The following is a 20672-nucleotide window of genomic DNA, read 5'->3' as shown; positions in this document are numbered from 1 at the left end:
GATTTCAAAAGCATGATCAATAATTTTCTCTACATTTTTCTTCTTCCTATAAAATGCCGCTTTCTGTTGGCCTTTCTTTTTAATATTTTTCAATAAATTAACTAATATCCTATTACGGAACATTCGTTGTCGAATGTCCCTAAACTGTTGTTTCCTTCTACTATCATGCACAGAGTTATCTCTTCCTCTACCAGTAACATTTGTGATGTGTCTCTCCTTTCCATTTAAATTACTTTTTTTTTGGTGAACAGACACATTTTTTTGTGCAAAATTTTTTTTACTACAAATATTTCTTAAGAATGATTTCGTGCTCTTACCCGGCCCTTTCTTGGTGTTTTGACAAGTATTTGGGGAAGAGGACTGCTGCAATAAAACATCATCCTGCTGTCTTTGACGTTTTCTAGCCTTTCGTATTCGACTTCTGGAAGGCATTTTCCAAACTATGAAAGAATCTGCAGTTGAATCTGTGAAAAAATATAATATAAAATATTATTAACCACTATTACCAAACAGTAAATAAATAACAGTCATCTAAAACTTAATGCCGTACTAATTATTTAACATAGCAAATATTTTCCACCAGCACTGCATCACAAAAATGACACTCAATGGTACAAAACAGGCATACAACACTCATAAATCACTCCCTAATATTTTAAATCATTAATTCAGGATGACGATAAGATGTAGCCTATCTAAAGATTTGTTTAGGCCCAGATCTTTGGACTGGGGTGAATGTGTGTCATTGATCCACATTCAGTCCATCACCTGTTTTGTTTATTTGAGGTGAGGCCAACACATGGTTGCAGATAAGATTTTCACTGAAAAAAAACCAAGGTAAAAAAACATGTGAAGGCCTACCAATGAAGTAAATCATTAAATGAAAACCAATACATTTCTGGGAATATGCACTACTAGTGCTTCATAAGATGTTTTGGGTCATATTTATAAGTTATTTGAGTATCTAGTATGCTATTTTACATTCTTCATGGTGCAAATTTATTGTAAATACGCTCCCACCTGCGGTTGGCAAATTTAGATTTTGATTATGGGAGTTAGATAGGCATGTTAATAATTTCCCAAAAATGGTATATAACCCCAAACAACCTTTGTAGCAAATGCTCTTAGCCATGTTATCCACCTCCCATTGGATAACATGGCTAAGAAGTGCTTGCAAATGTGATAAAAAAAGGCCTGCAATGCATGAATATCGCAGAAAAATCAGCGATATTCATGCATTTTCCAGCAAATGCTCTTAGCCATGTTATCCACTTCCTATTAAATAACATGGCTAAGAACTGCTCAGGGCACCATGAGGAACGCTTTCCATTTAAAAAGGGAAAAATAACATCAAAGACACTAAAATGCCTTCGAAATATGAACCCAAACAACCTATGAAGCAATGTGGAAAAAACTGCCGCAATGCATGAATATAGCAGAAAAATCAGCGACATTCATGCATTTTCCAGCAAATGCTCTTAGCCATGTTATCCACTTCCTATTAAATAACATGGCTAAAAACTGCTCAGGGCACCATGAGGAACGCTTTCCATTTAAAAAGGGAAAAATAACATCAAAGACACTAAAATGCCTCCTAAATATGAACCCAAACAACCTATGAAGCAATGTGAAAAAAAACGGCCACAATGCATGAATATAGCAAAAAAATCAGCGATATTCATGCATTTTCCAGCAAATGCTCTTAGCCATGTTATCCACTTCCTATTAAATAACATGGCTAAGAACTGCTCAGGGCCCCATGAGGAACGCTTTCCATTTAAAAAGGGAAAAATAACATCAAAGACACTAAAATGCCTTCTAAATATGAACCCAAACAACCTATGAAGCAATGTGAAAAAAAACGGCCACAATGCAAGAATATAGCAGAAAAATCAGCGATATTCATGCATTTTCCAGCAAATGCTATTAGCCATGTTATCCACTTCCTATTAAATAACATGGCTAAGAACTGCTCAGGGCCCCATGAGGAACGCTTTCCATTTAAAAAGGGAAAAATAACTTCAAAGACACTAAAATGCCTTCTAAATATGACCCCAAACAACCTATGAAGCTCTAACAGTACATATCCTGAAATTTAATTCATTTCAAAATTCGTTTTTAAACACAGCATATAAATCAATTGTATACCTGCATTCATGAAGAAATAACTAAAAATGTCCTTGAGACACATGAAAGTGTTTTCTGGAATGCCCTAACACCATTTTTGGGACACTATTAACATGGCTAGGTAACTCCCATAATCAAAATCTAAATTTGCCAAGCACAAGTGGGAGCGTATTTACAAGACACTTGCCCCATGAGGAACACTTTACATTTTAAAAGGCGAACACAACATCTTAGACACTCAAATACCTTATAAATATGGCCCAAAACAACCTATAAAGCTCTAGCAGTACATATCCAGAAATGTAATTGATTTCTTAAATCGTTTTTAAAAGCAACATATCTGTTTCAGCTTACATAACAGACCATGAAATGGCCTCCATGTATTACAATATCTTGTGTTACTGCATGCCAGAATGTTACACCAAATATGCAATTATAATTTCTCTATGAAACTAATTCTATTAGTATATCACTAGAGACAAAACCACATTTTAAAAACACAGCTTTCTTCATCATTTTCTCCTTAAATCATACTATTCTCTATCTAAATTAAATAAATCTTTTCTCACCTTAGCAAATATTTTTTGAGTTTTGAAAACAGTCTCAGAAATACACCAAATTGTCTTCAGCAGAAGAAAAAGGATGCACTCCAAAGGCTGCAGCTATTGAAAGCACAGAAATACAGATATTCTTTTCACATATCTCTCATATTAGCCAATCATACCTCTTCCCTCACTTTTTTCAAATCAAAACCCTTCCCCCCTCTGCCCTGTCTGCCTTGTTTCCATAGCAACCACCTCCTGGAAGACCTCTCATGTTTGCAAATTCACAAAACAATGTTTCAATTGAACTCTAAACTCTCAGTGCACCTGCGTATCCAGTGCAATCTTTCATTAATTGTTTCTTCCTTGACCATTCAAATTACATCTTTGAAAGAACACATCCATGCACCCTAACTTTCTGTTTTCCGAAATGGAAATTCACCAATCACTGCTAATGAATCATTAGCATAGTAAAACCACAGTTTTTTTTCTTTAGAAACTCCTACTGTTTCAACTGCCCTTTCATTACCACACTTCATCTGACTGCAGAACAACCTTCTTCCACCATGTTTAACGTCTGGATTGTTGGACATAGTTACATCCACTGGGCTCAAAGGTATGCTGAGAGCAGAAATTTACACAACCTCAATTTACAAGATGTGGAAATTAACTGGTTGGGCCAAAGAGGATTAAAATGTCACCAATTGATTCCATTGGTGAAAACCTTTATGCATTTGCCAAAACCTGACCTGTTAATAGTGCACTGTGGAGGTAATGATTTGGGCACTTTGACAGGGGTAGGTCTGGAAATGCTTTTAAAGGACACCTTGGCGCAATTAATGGCACTTTTTCCTCAAACTGCCTTGGTATATTCCAATATATGCCAAAGACAGAAATGGAGGTGGTCCAACCAATTTTGTCCACAAATTGAGAAAGCGAGGAAGCATGTAAACAAATCTGTTTCAGCTTACATGAGAGACCATGGAATGGGCTCTCTGTACAACAACAACTTGCGTTACTACATGCAAGATATCTACAGAGGAGATGGAGTTCACTTCTCAGATGAGGGCAACAGAATTTTCATTCTGAATTTAAGACTGTGCATTGGTACCTACTTATAAGTACCTAAATGTACCATAAACCCAAAAGCTCTTCTCAGAGCTACCCTACATCTGATCACTCACAATTATTATTTTTCTCTAACTTTTTTCACTAATTTTCCACAAAATTCGCTCCCCGGAGCGCTACCCGGTTCGCTAACCGAAAGCTAACCTCGCGGAATTTTTTTAAAAAACATTTTTTTTCCCGCACATATAAGCCTCCTCAGCCACGCTCAGAAAACCTAGGGGGTCAAGATAAGTCTACCATGACCCCTTCTACCCATTCTAAACATTATTTGCCCTCCATCTTGTATCTTAATGCGAACGAAACACAAAATGGTGGACTCCCGTGACGCTTAAGGTTCGCTAACCGGGCAGCTTCCCGGAAAGCGGTCCTAAAAAAAGGCGGGAAAGTAATTTACAGAAAAACGACTAGAGACACTCTCACCAAATATAGATTAGCTCATACTACATAACAATCCCTTCCATTCTCACAAATTTCATTGAAATTCCATTTAGCCATTTAGCCTGTAGACCTCTCCAAGTACCGTGAGGTCAATTACTTCACAAAACACATCTGAATTGTTGGAATTGACAACCAATGAAAATGTTACTTTCATTTTCTACTTTTATTACCTGACATTTGATTGGTTATATACCTGTATATATATAAAGGGAGAGAAGGAAACACAGCCATTTTGACTACTACTTCTTGTTGTACCTCCTATTTCAAAAGCTTCAAAAAACTTCAACTTCTTTGTGAAGGTAAGTTATAATTTAATATATTGTGCACTATGACTTAATATAGTAGACTTTTTCTGCTAGATATACACTATCCCTCTGTAGTAGTAATGTATTTAGATAGACTTCTCTGTTATAGTTATCAATGAAGTAAGGCTTGTCTTGGTTAAATCACATACACTTTTTTATAGTCCTATTTCCACTCTCATACTATACACTGCCAAAAGATAAATTCACTGATAAAAACTGCCTATCTAAAATTAATCCCAACAGTGCCCTATCTCTACTAATATATATTTTCTTATTCAAAATTTCAGGCAAAATGGAAGGCGAACAACAAGTTTCATTTTCGATTGAACTGAAGGAGAACAGCCAAGACAAACTTGATGACTTTATGGATGACAGTAGAGACCACGAACTTCTACAATGTGTTGAAGCAGTAGACAACTTGCTTCAAAATGAAAAACAATTACACCCTATAATAAATTATGACATTTCTGACAATGAAATGTTAGAAAATTTAATAAAATATGAAACACAATCATAATAAAAAAAAAATAAACAAAGAAAACAAAAAAAAACAAGAAAAACAACAAACAATTAACATACAGTATTACAAAAGTCTTTCATTCTTTTATCCATAAAGTTCGCTGCCCAGAAAGCTATCCGGTTCGCGAACTTGGCGCTTACCACGCAAAAAAAAATTTTTTTTTTTGGACCCTCTAGGCCCTTTTAAAACCTCCACATAAAACCTAGGGGGTCAACGAGGATCTACTATGCCCCCTTATGGTAATTTCCCCCTTTGTTTTGGCCTCCTCTTGTCTCTCGATCCTACCGAGAGACAAGATGGCGGCCGCTCCGGACTGTTTAGAATGTTGACAGACACCGGAGGGCCAATCAGCTTCTCATCGCAAAGTTCCGTTACGCGAAAGGTTCGCTAACCAGATAGCTGCCCGGAGCGCTGTTACAGATATATATCTTGATTTAAACGTTAATTTCTCAAAATCCATTGAAGCACATATATTGAGACCTAGCAAAGGCACATCGGGCTAACAGTCCCTACAATTTTGCCAAGTTTCGTGAAAATCCATTCAGCCGTTCGGGCTAAAAGTGAGTCCAACCGCCCTATGGAAAATAACATGGGAAAAACGCGTTTTGGGACCCCCCTTTTTTCTCGGCCCCCCCTTGACGAACCCCCCCCAAATTTCCAGGTGCTGCTCAGAAACAAAATGTGCCATTTTCCTGAAAATTTCAGCCAATTCCGTCCACAAACGCCAAAGTTATTAGGCATAGAATTTTCAAAAGTCCCATAGAGAAAAAATCCTAACTATATATACCTACTGGCGACCGCCAGTAGGTAATATATATTCAATGAAAAAACCATTGGTTTTAGGCCATATATAGTTAGGGATTTGCATTTAGAAAACCTTATTTTACTCGCATAAAACCATTGAAATTCCATATATAGTTATAAGCGCTAACTATATATCGCGCACCCGCAATCCACTGCTGATGATGTCACATATTACATCATTCATGACATGGTTAGTGACATCACTGATGACATCACTGATGACAACATCCAGTGACTGTATGTTTCTGTAAAGTTAAAACATGTCTTACATATTGAAGAATGAGTGGATGTATAAGTGTCTGGATGAAGGATTTAGTAGGTGCAAGACTGACTGTATCAGTGAGTGATTAAATGTGTCTCACTGAGTGCATGGGTTAGTGACTAAACTGTTTTAATTTGTGCATCATTATATCTGTTGTTCTACAAACTGCTGCATATGTTGATCAGTAGCTATATGAGTAACTGTATGGGTTATTGATTGGTTGTCCAAGTATTTGTATGGGAAACTGAGTGTGTGTGTATGGGTGGCTAGGAGGTGTGTGACTCTGTACATAGATGTGTGAGTAGTTGATTCACTATATGTATAGATTCAAAACTGCATGTGGAAACAGCTGTATGGGCGGTTGACTGTGCATGAGTGTATTAGTGAGTGAATGGATATCTCAGTGCTACATGTCATATTAAGTACATATGTAAAACACAATACATGTGAGAGTTGACATCTATAAATAACTGTGCATAAGAGCTAGTGAATGTGTGAGTGGCTGTATGGATCATTGTGAACATGTATCAGAGATTGTATAAGAGAGTAAAGTAAATATGTGTTAGTATATGTTTGAATAAGTAAGGTGTGTATAACTGTATAGTTGAGAAAATGGAGGTGTGATTGATTTTTGGCATAACTGACTAGGTGTGTGAGTAACTCCATGGATGAGTGACTGTCTGTTTACACTGATTGTATCTAAGGTTATATTAGAGTCTGAAGAGGTTCATGGTATTATCACATGAATGATATCATCAGTGATGTGATCAGTCATGTCAAATGAGATGTTATCAGTGATGTCATCAGTGATGTCATTTGAGATGTCATCAGTGATGTCATCAGTGATGTCACTAACCATGTCATGAATGATGTAATATGTGACATCATCAGCAGTGGATTGCGGGTGCGCGATATATAGTTAGCGCTTATAACTATATATGGAATTTCAATGGTTTTATGCGAGTAAAATAAGGTTTTCTAAATGCAAATCCCTAACTATATATGGCCTAAAACCAATGGTTTTTTCATTGAATTTTCAAGGTTTTGTAAATGCAAATTCCTAACTATATATGGAGTATAACCTATGGTTTTTTCTGTGAATTTCAATGGTTTTTTAATAGCAAACATCAAAAGCTGTCAAATGTCAAGTACGTGATAGGTAAAAACGTTTTCGTGTTTATGCACGCTGATGTGCTTTGAACGCTGCCCCCCCCCCCACTCCCCTCTTTTCTCTTAGTAGTACTCTCTCTTTGCAGATAGTGAACGGTAGTTAACGCAGACCTTTACCCCTGTTGTAATCCGTCGTACCTGCTTGTCTCTCCATTTGATTGATTATTATCCAAGCATTTACTGTTTTACAATTGGTTCTCTTTGGATCATTCTCTATTTACAAACAAGCACAAAGTCGCAATACTCTGTTTAGTCTTTGCAGATAGTGAAAAATCGTGTAAAAAAATAAAAGTAATCGAGCAAAATCAGTAGACCACTAATTCGATCTCTTTTTAACCTCGGTAAAATACAAACATTAGGAATAACCCTTCATGAGAAATACGAAAATAGTGAAATGAATTGAGCTCCACACCATGAGGGCTGCAAAACAGCTCGACTCCGCCACCCACACCGCCCAAAATAACGGCAAACCCTATGCAAATATTATAAATATACACAACACACCACCAAAGAAACAGAATAAAACATTTTATTAAATAACTATTTACATAACTATTTTATACTTTTTATTGCCCGATCCGGCTAGCTCAATCGATCGAGCATGAAAGTCATGCACTGATAACAAGCGTTGAGAGTTTGTAGAATGATGGCTTCAGATTTTCCACATACAGTGTAGTGGCGCGAACTGGCAGGGGGCGTTTGGATTCTACCCCTTCTCCAAATAAGATTGTCATACGTGAATGTTCGTTCATGCTTTTTGTCCCTGAGTTGCTTCCATGTCACTGCCTTACATAAATGGCATAAGTCCTGGTTATTGAGTGCCATACTTCAGAGTTCTAAGCAGTTCTTGTAACACTGTTTAAACCTTATTTGCACCTGCTGCAGCTTCACTATTCAAAGTAGTGGGGTCCATTTGTGGACCTGACTGCATTGGAAAACAATGTGATACGGTGCCTCCCTAAACCGCTTGACGGAGGCTCCCGAGGGGCGGTGAGATGGCGCGGACTGAGAGGGGGCGCTTGGCTCCTGCCCCCTCCCCAAGTCGTGTTGCCCTGGTGAGGCCTGAGATCGCCCCCGGCATAGGTGGCCGGCTCCCGGGGTCCGGCGGAATTTTTTCCCTTTTGAAGAATCTTTCATTCTGGACCTTGTCCCACAATCCGTTTCACCTGAAGACACGCTGTCGTAGGGCGCCCCTTTACCGTTTTAGTTGCCATTCCGCCCGCTTTTGGTACTCTGTGCCTCTTCCGCCATTCAGCTGTTTACCGCTCGCTCTTGCGACTACAACGTCTCGCTCACCATGTAGTTGAGTTGCTCCCGCTCTTAAGATTTGACCGAACTTTTTGGACTGCTGAAAGCGGTGGAATTCCGACCGCTGGTTGGTGGAGACATTTTGACTATATTCTGCACCTGCATTGTCGCGTAATGCGTCATATGACGCGACGCGTTAGCGCACCCGGATGTGCTCCGGTGCGCAAGGCGCAGCTTCCCGGAAACGATCCAGAGCGCGCCGCGCAGCGCGTAACGTAAGCATAACAGGTCATGTGACTTGTTAATAAAACTTTTCATTGGTTCATTTTACTTTTCTTTTCCTAATTATGTAAGACTAGGTCATGTGACCTAAAAATAACACTTTTCATTGGATTAAAACTTTTTTTTTCCCAAACGATGAAAGCCCCACCTTGTTTCTGGATGTTTCAGACTGAAGCTGGCGTCACCATGAGAGCACCACCATCTCATAGCTCCGTCGTGGCCATTCCGCAAGCAATCATGGCAGCCGCTCCCCACCGGAAGCCTGCAGGAGTCGAGGGCGCCCAAGACTTTTGTACAATCTTCAAGGCTGAGGGGACGCTTTCGAGAATGGAACCCAAGCCCTGGCAGACAAGCGTCCGAGTTCCAAGGTGTCCCAGGGCCATTTTACTGGACCAGGCCCAAATCCGAAGAGCCGGCCGCCATTTTAAGAGTCCTGTGGAAGCCGCCTACCGCTGCACCGCAAGAGTGGGAGCAACTCAACTACATGGTGAGCGAGACGCTGTAGCCGTAAGAGCGGGCGGTAAACAGCTGAATGGCGGATGAGGCACAGTGTAGCAAAAGCGGGCGGAATGGCGACTGAAACGATAAAGGGGCGCCCCACTACAGCAGACAAGCCTCCGCCATGTGCTTCAAAACTGCATATGTATCTCGTGATATCAAGGTTGGGCAACCAGTACAGAACAAGCAGTTACGAGTCCCATTTACACCGGCGCCATTTTGGGCGCGGCCGGGCAGGTCCAGGATCTACTGAAACATAAAAAATGAGGCTGACGTCTCTGAAGCAGTTCACGAACAGCAGGACATAGCAAATAAACATGAACTCTCTAAAGCTGTTAACTCACTGCAGAACAAAACAAGTGAACCTGAAACCTCTGGAATAATTGTCGCTCAAAAGAACAACACACAAAACTCTGTAGAGCCTGAAGAAAAAAAAACAGAAGGGCACTGTAGTTTCAGACACACTTAACACTAATGATGAAACAAAGATATCGTCTGTTTATAAAGCAGTTATCATCTTGACAGAATTGACAAAGAAGTGTACAGACACCAATGCATCAGCATTCTCGGAGATAACATCTTAAGGAACAAAGAAAGACCTGTTCACTCTTGACACCCCAGGTGCTGTGTATATTGCACTATAGTGCTGCATCGACAAAACGGGCAACCCTATTGATGTGGATTTTTCATTATTGATTATTGTAAAGAAATGGCGACTCCCCCCTTTAGCAGATTAGCTAAATGTTTGCGTAATTTAGGCATAAAAGTTATATTATTGTTGTTGTTGTTGTTATCGTTATAGTTCTGGTTAATTTCAAAAAATGGTTAAATATATTTACAGTTTTTGTTGCGTTCGTTATATTTAAATATTAATAAAGTTTTAAAATGTAACTGTCTTGGAGTACTATATTTTTTTTAAAAATCGGGTGAATGGGGCCTTGAATCGGGTTATTGTCATGTGTGGGCTTTGCAAGTGTACTGCTACAAGATCGGACATTTCAAACTCAAATGCACGTTCTTTTTCTTACCTTTCCGAAGCATGGAGCGCAATAGCAGGCAGAGAAAGGGTGATGCACGTGTTGAACACTGCCTGGCCTGCAAATTGCTGCCAGTGCCCCCCCGCCCGCTCCTGAAAGAGGACACACACACACCGCCGCCCCGAGTACTTCACAAATCTTTAAAAGACCATGCGCTTGTTCAATGGGAAGTGGATAACATGGCTAAGAGCATTTGCTGACTAATGCATGAATATCGCTGACTTTTCAGCGATATTCATGCATTGCGGCCGTTTTTTATCGCATTTGCGATAAACCTTGCTAATAGCAAGGTTTATGTGCGATAAAATTCGCCGAAGTGCGGCGATAATTATTGTCTCTAAACAAGTTAGAGACAAAAATTACCGCTAGTTGTTGGAAATATGCCCCCGGGTTTTTCCTTGCAGGAATCGGGAAACGAAAGACTAGCACTGAAATCAGTAGTCTCACACCTGAATCGGGAGGGTTGGCATGTCTGGATACTCTACAGCTGGAGCCATACACTACATCCGCAGGGCTAGGTGATAGCCTAGGTCCGGCCTGGACAATCGGACACAGAGGAAGAGAAGTGTCAGAGGGTGCGGTAGTGAATAGGGTGAAAGGGAGGTGTCGAACGGGCACAGGGTGTGATTCTCAGAGAAGAGCAGCGCAGATGGGGGAAGTATATGGCCCATGCATGAGAGAGAGAGCGGGGGTGACCATTGCGTGGGGGAGATGCGTGCGAGGGTGGGGAGCCATGCTGAGAATCGACGGCGTGCAGAGAGTGGCCCTGGTCAAGGCATCTAAAATGGCTGCTGTGCACGACAAAATTGTGGCATTGGACAAAAACGCAAGATGGCGCAGACAATGTTTATCAATAAGGATTCATTTATAACAAAATATTTACTCGCAGTGACAAAATGGTGTTCAACACTTCCTGATTTCCATCGAATCGAACGTTAACAAACGTCACGCAGCAAAAAAAAAAAAAAAAAAAAAAAGCTCACGCACAGAGCGGTTTTTAGCCATGTTATCCAATGGAAGGTGGATAACATGGCTAAGAGCATTTGCTGGATAATGCATGAATATCGCTGACTTTTCAGCGATATTCATGCATTGTGGCCGATGTGCGGCGATAATTTTTGTCTCTAAACAATTAAAACGAAGCACAAAATGGCGAATTCCCGTTTCGCTACCAGTTTGCGGCCCAGTTCGCGGCCCGTGAAGCGCTTCTACCCTGAAAAATAATTTTTTTTTTATTTTCCCCACGGGACCCTTTAATAACCCCAACAACATTCCTAGGCGGTCAAGAGGGGTATACCTTGCCCCCTTTCAATAAATTCCCCCTTCGTTTTTCACCTCTTCTTCTCTCTCGATCCTACCGAGAGATAAGATGGCGGCCGCTCCGGACTATTTAGAATGTTGACAGACACCGGAGAGCCAATCAGCTTTCTGTTATCCAATGGAAGGTGGATAACATGGCTAAGAGCATTTGCTGGATAATGCATGAATATCGCTGACTTTTCAACGATATTCATGCATTGTGGCCGATGTGCGGCGATAATTTTTGTCTCTAAACAATTAAAACGAAGCACAAAATGGCGAATTCCCGTTTCGCTACCAGTTTGCGGCCCAGTTCGCGGCCCGGGAAACGCTTCTACCGTGAAAAATCTTTTTTTTTTATTTTCCCCACGGGACCCTTTAATAACCCCAACAACAATCCTAGGGGGTCAAGAGGGGTATACCTTGCACCCTTTCAATAAATTCCCCCTTCGTTTTTCACCTCTTCTCTCTCGATCCTACCGAGAGATAAGATGGCGGCCGCTCCGGACTGTTTAGAATGTTGACAGACACCGGAGAGCCAATCAGCTTTCTGCGCGCAAAGTTCCGTTTCGCGAAAAGTAAGCGGACCGGATCGCTGCCCAGAGCGCTGTTACAGATATAAATCTTGGTTTGAACGTTAATTTCTCAAAAACTACTGGAGCACATATATTGAGACCTAGCAAAGGCACATCGGGCTAACAGTCCCTACAATTTTGCCAAGTTTCGTGCAAATCCATTCAGCCGTTCGAGCTAAAAGTGAGTCCAACCGCCCTATGGAAAAATGAATGGGAAAAACGCGTTTTGGGACCCCCCTTTTTTCTCAGCCCCCCCTTGACGAAACTCTACCAAATTTTCAGGGGCTGCTCAGAAACAAAATGTGCCATTTTCCTGAAAATTTCAGCCGATTCCGTCCTCAAACGCCAAAGTTATTAGACATAGAATTTTCAGAAATCCCATAGGGAATTAATCCTAACTATATATACCTACTGGCTATTGCCAGTAGGTAATATATATATATATATATATTCACTGAAAAAACCATAGGTTATAGACCATATATAGTTAGGAATTCGCATTTACAAAACCTTATTTTACTCACACAAAACCATTGAAATTCCATATATAGTTAGTTGCACTAACTATATATCGCGCACCCGCAATCCACTGCTGATGATGTCACATATTACATCATTCATGACATGGTCAGTGACATCACTGATGACATCACTGATGACATCTCAAATGACATCACTGATGACATCTCAAATGACATCACTGATGACATCTCATTTGACATTACTGATCACATCACTGATGATATCATTCATGTGATAATACGATGAACCTCTTCAGACTCTAATATAACCTTAGATACAATCAGTGTAAACAGACACTCAGAGACTGTCACTCATCCATGGAGTTACTCACACACCTAGTCAGTCAATCAAAGAATCAATCACACCTCCATTTCCTCAACTATACAGTTATACAAACTTTACTTATTCAAACATATACTAACACATATTAACTCTCCTATACAATCCCTGCTACAAGTTCACAATGATCCATACAGCCACTCAAACATTCACTGGCTCTTATGCACAGTTATTTATATATGTCAACTCTCAGATGTACTGTGTTTTACATATGTACTTACTTTGACATGTAGCACTGAGATATCCATTCACTCACCAATACACTCATGCACACAGTCAACCGCCCATACAGCTGTTTCCACATGCACTTTTGAAACCATACATCTAGTGAATCAACTGCTCACACATCTATGCACAGAGTCATACACCTCCCAGCCACCCACACACACACTCAGTATCCCATACAAATACTTGGGCAACCAATCAATAACCCATATAGTTACTCATATAGCTACTTATCAACACATGCAACAGTTTACAGAACAACAGACATAATGATGCACAAATTAAGACAGTTTAGTCACTAACCCATGCACTCAGTGAGACACATTTAATCACTCACTCATACAGTCAGTCATGCACCTACTAAATCCTTCATCCAGACACTTATACATCCACTCATTCTTCAATATGTAAGACATATTTTAACTTTACAGAAACATACAGTCACTGGATGTTGTCATCAGTGATGTCATCAGTGATGTCATTTGAGATGTCATCAGTGATGTCATCAGTGATGTCACTGACCATGTCATGAATGATGTAATATGTGACATCATCAGCAGTGGATTGCGGGTGCGCGATATATAGTTAGTGCAACTAACTATATATGGAATTTCAATGGTTTTGTGTGAGTAAAATAAGGTTTTGTAAATGCGAATTCCTAACTATATATGGTCTATAACCTATGGTTTTTTCAGTGAATTTTCAAGGTTTTGTAAATGCTAATTCCTAACTATATATGGTCTATAACCTACGGTTTTTTCAGTGAATTTTCAAGGTTTTGTAAATGCTAATTCCTAACTATATATGGTCTATAGCCTATGGTTTTTTCAGTGAATATATATATATACATACATATATAAACATATATCATCTGTATATCTACATATAAATACAAACATAAATGCATGCATACATATACTTATATGCATTTTAGGGTTGTTAGGGCGTTTTCGTGTGTATTATGTTGCTTTTTTAGGGCTTTTGGGTCAATTAAGTAGGGTTCCCGGAGCCTAGGGCTGAGGGGCCGGTTCAGTTTCGTGCGTATTGGTGTTGGCAAGGTTTTGAGGGATTTTGGCGGTTTTTGGTCGAGATTTGGCCGTTTTATGGCTTTTTTATGTGTTTGCGGGTGGCGCGTATTCGGGTTGAAATTCGTCCCCGTTCCAGTGGATGGATTGGGCTGATTTTTGGTGAGATGTTAGGGAATCGCTGGAACTAGTGTCCAGCCAAGTTTGAAGCGGATCGGAGCAGTGGAAGTGCTTTAAAGAGCAATTTTTGTGCGGAGTAGCGAATTGTCATGTTATTCAATGGGAGTTTTTGGTGCGCATGGAGAAGGTGAATTTGGGGTGTTCCAGTTGCGCTAGAGGGACGGGGCTTGGGTGAGCTGTAGGGAGAGTGGATCGGCAGGTGTGCCGAATTTTTGGGATTTGTTGGCGGAAGGGTGTGCTTGGGCAAAGTCGATTTGGTGAAAACGGTGCGTTATTTACATGAAAGTTGAAAAAACACTAATAAAAGCAAAGCTAAAAAGCCACCTCATTACAAACAGAATGGCTTTAACTTAAATGAGGGCGAGATCTATTGCATTTTCAATGCTTGTTTACTTTGGTTCCATCAAGAAGGCATTCAGATGTGTCACACATTTGCCATAAATTCTGAATGTTAGCACTCTAGTTGCACATTAGATCACTGTAGTAAAGCTACTGCTCACCAGGGACGTCTGCTGCTGGTATTCAAAGTGCATGTTTCAGTCTGCATGTCAGAATTTTTTTAATGAAATAGAAGAGGATTTGAGAAGTCACTCAAAATGATCCCTAATTTTTCTTTCTGAAGCACTAATCATACTTTCTATGGCAAAATTAACCCACTCATGTTGTTCCTTTTTAAATTGAGTGTTTTCAGACTTACCACTTCATTCCAATCAAGATGGCTTCTGGTGTGCCATACTTTTGTCATAAGTAAGACTGTTAGCGCTCTAGTTGTTCTTTAGAACACTCTGGGACATTCTGTCATTGGGCTATACTTGGGGTACATCTGGGTGATATTTGGGCTACATTTAGGCTCTTTTGTCTCTGGTGGCCATCTTGCGAGACTATGTCAGAATTTTTTAATGAAATTGAAGAGGGTTTGAGAAGTCACTCAAAATGTGCCCTAATTTTTCTTTCTGCAGCACTAATCATAATTCATATGGCAAAATATACCCCCTCATTTTGTTCCTTTTTAAATTAAATGTTTTAAGAGTTACCACTTTATTCCAATCAAGATGGCTTCAGGTGTGCCATACCTTTGTAATAAGTAGGACTGTTAGCGCTCTAGTTGTTCTTTAGAACACTCTGGGACATTCTGTCATTGGGCTATACTTGGGCTACATCTGGGTGATATTTGGGCTACATTTGGGCTCTTTTGTCTCTGGTGGCCATTTTGGGAGACTGCATGTCAGAATTTTTTAATGAAATAGAAGAGGATTTGAAAAGTCACTCAAAATGTGCCCTATTTTTTCTTTCTGCAGCACTAATAATACCTTCTATTGCATAATATACCCCCTCATTTTGTTCCTTTTTAAATTAAATGTCTTAAGAGTTACCACTTTATTCCCATCACGATGGCTCCAGGTGTGCTATACCTTTGTAATAAGTAGGACTGTTAGCGCTCTAGTTGTTCTTTAGAACACTCTGGGACATTCTGTCATTGGGCTATACTTGGGCTACATCTGGGTGATATTTGGGCTATATTTGGGCTCTTTTGTCTCTGGTGGCCATTTTGGGAGACTGCATGTCAGAATGTTTTAATGAAATAGAAAAGGATTTGAGAAGTCACTCAAAATGTGCCCTAATTTTTCATTCTGCAGCACTAATCATACTTTCTATGGCAAAATATACCCCCTCATGTTGTTTCTTTTTAAATTAAATGTTTTAAGAGTTACCACTTTATTCCAATCAAGATGGCTTCAGGTGTGCCATACCTTTGTAATAAGTAGGACTGTTAGCGCTCTAGTTGTTCTTTAGAACACTCTGGGACATTCTGTCATTGGGCTATACTTGGGCTACATCTGGGTGATATTTGGGCTACATTTGGGCTCTTTTGTCTCTGGTGGCCATTTTGGGAGACTGCATGTCAGAATGTTTTAATGAAATAGAAAAGGATTTGAGAAGTCACTCAAAATGTGCCCTAATTTTTCATTCTGCAGCACTAATCATACTTTCTATGGCAAAATATACCCCTTCATGTTGTTTCTTTTTAAATTAAATGTTTTAAGAGTTACCACTTTATTCCAATCAAGATGGCTTCAGGTGTGCCATACCTTTGTAATAAGTAGGACTGTTAGCGCTCTAGTTGTTCTTTAGAACACTCTAGGAGGCTGCAGTAGAACACAAAGGAATCAACTGACAGTCTCTGTCCTTGTTGGATGTACATGTTTTACTGAGAATGTCAGACTTCATTTTCACATGACTGAGAAAGATAATGTGAATTTACAGAAAATATGCTTTCAGTTTAGCTTATAGATCCCCTTCCAAACCACTGTGGGAAAATCATGAGATATTAGTTTTCTTTCAAACTATATTCATGATATCACAGCAGAAGGTTTTTTCACATGGTAAAATCACCTTAGAACCCACCACAATTCCTAAAACGAGTATGGTACCATCAACAAATGATTGATAATGTAACTAAAGTCCTAAAACCCTCTATTAACTACAATGCTTTTTAATGAGGTGCTATCATGTATATTGGTCCCAAGATGGCTGCCAACACTTCTTGGATGAAGTGCTGACAGCCAATCAGATCAGATGTGTGGTTAGGCTCCGCCCAGATATATATATTTTTTTGAACCTAAATTACTCAAAATCCACTGGAGCACATATATTGAGACCTAGCAAAGGCACATCAGGCTAACAGTCCCTACAATTTTGCCAAGTTTCGTGCAAATCCATTCAGCCGTTCGAGCTAAAAGTGAGGCCAACCGCCCTATGGAAATTAACATGGGAAAAATGCGTTTTGGGACCCCCCTTTTTTCTCGGCCCCTCCTTGATGAAACCCCCCCAAATTGTCAGGGGCTGCTCAGAAACAAAATGTTCCATTTTCCTGAAAATTTCAGCCAATTCCGTCCACAAACGCCAAAGTTATTAGACATAGAATTTTCAAAAATCCCATAGAGAAAAAATCCTAACTATATATACCTACTGGCGACCGCCAGTAGGTAATATATATATATATATATATATATATATATATATATATATATATATATATATATATATATATTACCTACTGGCGGTCGCCAGTAGGTAGTTATAGTTAGGATTTTTTTCAATGTTAAATCTCAAAATTCTATTTGGAATAACTTTGGCGCCGGTTGACGAATCTGCCTGAAAATTTCCTGAAAATGGCCTCGCGGGGTTCCGGTCCTTCCCTGAAAGTTTGGGGGGGATACGTTAAGCGGGGGCCGAGATAAAAGGGGGGTCCCAAAACGCGTTTTCCCCATGTTAATTTCCATAGGGCGGTCGATTTCACTTTTAGCCCGAACGGCTGAATAGATTTCCACGAAACTTGGCAAAATTGTAGGGACTGGTAGCCCGATGTGCCTTTGCTATGTCTCAAGATATGTGCTCCAGTGGATTTTGAGTAATTTAGGTTCAAAAAAATATATATATCTATAGGCGCTCTCCCGTGCGCGCACCGGAGTGCGCTCCAGGCGCGACACGCGACTTGCGCGCAGGAAGCTGATTGGCTCTCAGTTGTCTGTAAACATTCTAAACAGTCCGGAGCGGCCGCCATCTTGTGTCTCGGTAAAATCGAGACACAAGGGGTTTGAAAAAAAAAGGGGCAAATGACCATAAGGGGGAAGAGTAGACCCCCTCTGACCCCCTAGGTTTGATGTAGGGACTAAAATAGGGTCCTGCAGGGCATTAAAAAAATTTTTTCGTTTTGCGCGGGGGAAGCGCATGGTACGCGCACCGGTGAAGCACGGGGAAAATCCAGGACCATATTTATGAAGGCCTTGCGCTGTTAGTTTTGCGCTTCTTGTGCGTCAATTTTTGTGACGCACCAGCGGTGTAAAAAAATGCGCATTGTTATGCAATATTTAAAAAGTGACGCATCTATCTAGATGCGTCACTTTTTAAATATAGTGCAACGAGGTACATTTTATTACACTGCTGGTGTTATGCGTCACTTTTCTGTGCGCACTCCTTATGACATTCCAGATGTGTCATATTTAATGTATGACGAATCATGTTGCAAGGAGTTACAGATACGTCAGTATTTCTGACATATCTGTAAACATAAAAGTGATGCGAGGCAGGTGCAAGATTTTGACGCAACAGCATCCTAAAAGTGACGCAGAGAAATCTTATAGATTTCAGTACGTCGTTATTACCAAGCTTTTTGCGGGGGAATGCCCCCTTTGCATACATTATACCTGACGCAGATATAATGTGGCGCAGAGTTTTAAAAAGTGACCCATGTACCTAGATGCGTCACTTTTTAAAAATAGCGTCAGGTATAATGCATGCAGAGGGGGTGTTCTCCCGCAAAAAGCTTTGTAATAGCGACGCAGTGAAATCTTTGAGATTTCACTGCGTCAGTTTTAGGATGCTGTTGCGTCAAAATCTTGTGCCTGCTTTACAGCAGGTATTAGACTGAGGCAAGACCTTTCACATGCTGCTTTCCACATTTGAAAGGACACATTACTGGAGTTGCGTCACTTTTGTGACGCACTCCAGCAATGCGTTACTTGGAATGTCATAAGGAGTGCGCACAGAAAAGTGACGCATCGCACCAGTAGTGTAAAAAAATGTGCCTCGTTGCGTTATATTTAAAAAGTGAGGTATCTAGGTAGATGGGTCACTTTTTAAAATCAAGCGCCACATTATATCTGCGTGAGGTATAATGCATGCAGAGGGGGTGTTCCCCCACTAAAAGCTTTGTAATAGCGACGCAGTGAAATGTTTGAGATTTCACTGCGTCACTTTTAGGATGCTGTTGCATCCTTTAAATATAGTGCAACGAGGCACATTTTATTACACTGCTGGTGTGATGCGTCACTTTTCTGTCCACAGTCCTTATGACATTCCAGATGTGTCATATTTAATGTATGACGAATCATGTTGCAAGGAGTTACAGATACGTCAGTATTTCTGACATATCTGTAAACATAAAAGTGATGCGAGGCCGGCGCAAGATTTTGACGCAACAGCATCCTAAAAGTGACGCAGAGAAATCTCATAGATTTCAGTACGTCGTTATTACCAAGCTTTTTGCGAGGGATTGCCCCCTCTGCATACATTATACCTGATGCAGATACAATATGGCGCAGAGTTTTAAAAAGTGACCCATGTACCTAGATGCGTCACTTTTTAAAAAATAGTGTCAGGTATAATGCATGCAGAGGGGGTGTTCCTTGCAAAAAGCTTGGTAATAATGACGCAGTGCGTCACTTTTAGGATGCAGTTGCGCCAAAATCTTGCGCCTGCTTCACAGCAAACCTTTCACATGGTGCTTTTTCCATGTGAAAGGACACATTACTGGAGTTGCGTCACTTTTGTGACGCACTCCTGCAGTGCGTTACTTTTGTGTTTACAGATATGTGAGAAATACTGACATATCTGTAACTCCTTGCGAATTGATTAGTCATATATTAAATATGACATATCTGGAATGTCATAAGGAGTGCGTCCAGAAAAGTGACGCATCGCTGTTTTCACGTAGCGATGCGTCACTTTTCAGAAATGAGGCCTCCAGTTTATTCACTGTGTCATAACTTTCTTTTCTAACACTCACCTTCTTTCATTCCTCCTACTTCACTTCCTTTCACCTCTCATACCTTTCTGTTCTTTCTTACTCATTCTCCTTTCAATTATCAATGCACTATATTTCACTTACTCTTCATTTTTTAAGATTATAGCTCTTTGATGAGAATTGGAGGTAGTTCTGAAAAGAACTTTTGGTTTTCTTCTTTTAACTGAACAGGAACAAAAACAGGGAATAGAAACTGCTCAACAGGAGCAAAAAGAAAAGAAAAAAATTAGGGGTGGGAAGGGCAGTGATGGTTCTCCAATGCCCGAACCATGAGCAGGACACTTTGCTCCCCATAGGTGAGGAGTTGATTGCAGTATCTGCATCTGACGACCCCATGGTTAAATGCAGGTTGAATGTTTGCTACCTGCCCCTGTGATTGTTCTCTTCCAGAAGAAGTTGCTCCTCCTGTTGATGTAGAGGCCCCATCTCTGGGAACCTCTTGTGCCAGAGCCCTGACACTTTCCCGGGCAAAATTCTGGGGGTGCCTCCTCTCCACATGGCGAATCATGGTGAAGTTGCCAAAAGAGTATTTTTTTGGGGGGTTACCCCGTGACAGGAC

The sequence above is a fragment of the Lissotriton vulgaris genome, chromosome 2_1 (assembly GCF_964263255.1).
Source record: "Lissotriton vulgaris chromosome 2_1, aLisVul1.2, whole genome shotgun sequence".
Classification (NCBI taxonomy): Eukaryota; Metazoa; Chordata; class Amphibia; order Caudata; family Salamandridae; genus Lissotriton; species Lissotriton vulgaris.
This window is presented reverse-complemented; position numbering follows the sequence as displayed.